Source organism: Arachis ipaensis, chromosome B6 (genome assembly GCF_059453495.1).
Source record: "Arachis ipaensis isolate K30076 ecotype BB chromosome B6, ASM5945349v1, whole genome shotgun sequence".
NCBI classification, from domain to species: domain Eukaryota; kingdom Viridiplantae; phylum Streptophyta; class Magnoliopsida; order Fabales; family Fabaceae; genus Arachis; species Arachis ipaensis.
Window position 1 is genome coordinate 80343170 of NC_142441.1, and position 2064 is coordinate 80345233.

Sequence of the window (2064 nt, forward strand, 5' to 3'; positions counted from 1 at the left end):
TAACTAACTAACTTTTTGTTTGTTTCTTACCTTTTTCAAAACTACCTAACTAACTCTCTCTCTCTAATTTTCGAAAAAATCTTCCCTCTTTTTCCAAATTTCTTTTTAATTAGACTAATTATTTTATTTTTTTATTTGAATTTTCGAAAAACTACTAACCTTTTTCAAAAACTATTTTCAAAAATCACTAACTCTTTTTTAAAAATTATTTTCGAAAATTCTCTCCTCCTCTCATCCCCTTCTATTTATTTATTCATCTATTAACACTTCTCTTCATCTCACATCTCTGTTCCTATCATCACCTTTGTGTTTGGATTCTTCATTCTTCTTCACCCCTATTCCTTTTCTTCTTCTACTAACAATAAGGAACCTCTTTACTGTGACATAGAGGATTCCTCTTCTTTTCTTTTTCTCTTCTCTTTCTTATGAGCAGGGACAAAGAAAAAGGCATTTTTGTTGAAGCTGATCCAGAACCTGAAAGGACTCTGAAGAAAAAACTAAGAGAAGCTAAATTACAACAATCCAGAGACAACCTTATTGAAAATTTCGAACAAGTAAAGGAGATGGCAGCCGAACCCAACAACAATAATGCAAGGAGAATGCTTGGTGACTTTACTGCACCTAATTCCAATTTACATGGAAGAAGCATCTCCATTCCTCAGCTAGTTTCTCTGATGCAGCAGAACTGCAAGTTTTATGGACTTCCATCTGAAGATCCTTTTCAGTTCTTAACTGAATTCTTGCAGATCTGTGGTACTGTTAAGACTAATGGAGTAGATCCTGAAGTCTACAGGCTCATGCTTTTCCCTTTTGCTGTAAGAGACAGAGCTAGAATATGGTTGGACTCTCAACCCAAAGACAGCCTGAACTCTTGGGATAAGCTGGTCACGGCTTTCTTAGCCAAGTTCTTTCCTCCTCAAAAGCTGAGCAAGCTTAGAGCTGATGTTCAAACCTTCAGACAGAAAGAAGGTGAATCCCTCTATGAAGCTTGGGAAGGATACAAGCAGCTGACCAAAAAGTGTCCTTCTGACATGCTTTCAGAATGGACCATCCTGGATATATTCTATGATGGTTTATCTGAGCTATCAAAGACGTCATTGGATACTTCTGCAGGTGGATCCATTCACCTAAAGAAAACGCCTGCAGAAGCTCAAGAACTCATTAACATGGTTGCTAATAACCAGTTCATGTACACTTCTGAGAGGAATCCTGTGAGTAATGGGACGCCTATGAAGAAGGGAGTTCTTGAAATTGATACTCTGAATGCCATATTGGCTCAGAATAAAATATTGACTCAACAAGTCAATATGATTTCTCAGAGTCTGAATGGAATGCAAGCTGCATCCAACAGTACTCAAGAGGCATCTTCTGAAGAAGAAGCTTATGATCCTGAGAACCCTGCAATAGCAGAGGTAAATTACTTAGGTGAACCTTATGGAAACACCTATAATCCATCATGGAGAAATCATCCAAATCTCTCATGGAAGGATCAACAAAAGCCTCAACAAGGCTTTAATAATGGTGGAAGAAACAGGTTTAACAATAATAAACTTTTTCCATCATTCACTCAGCAACAGACAGAGAACTCTGAACAAAATACCTCTAATTTAGCAAACTTAGTCTCTGATCTATCTAAGGCCACTGTAAGTTTCATGAATGAAACAAGGTCTTCCATTAGAAATTTGGAAGCACAAGTGGGCCAACTGAGTAAAAGGATCACTGAAATCCCTCCTAGTACTCTCCCAAGCAATACAGAAGAGAATCCAAAAGGAGAGTGCAAGGCCATTGAATTAATTACCATGGCCGAACCTGTAAGGGAAGGAGAGGACGTGAATCCCAAGGAGGAAGACCTCCTGGGACGTCCAGTGATCAATAAGGAGTTTCCCTTTGAGGAACCAAAGGACCCTGAGGCTCATCTAGAGACCACAGGGATTCCATTGAACCTCCTTATACCATTCATGAGCTCTGATGAGTACTCCTCTTCTAAAGAGAATGAGGATGTTACTGAAGAGCAAGCTGCCAAGTTCCTTGGTGCAATCATGAAGCTAAATGCCAAATTATTTG

The 2064-nt window shown here is 38.7% G+C and overlaps 1 non-coding gene across 1 annotated transcript; it reads right to left on the reverse strand.

The window, feature by feature from the left end:
• Nucleotides 1–929: 929 nt before the first annotated feature.
• Nucleotides 930–1037, reverse strand: LOC148561484 (small nucleolar RNA R71). Its single transcript, XR_015887845.1, has one exon. It is a non-coding gene; the product is annotated as a small nucleolar RNA R71 (small nucleolar RNA).
• Nucleotides 1038–2064: the final 1027 nt, after the last annotated feature.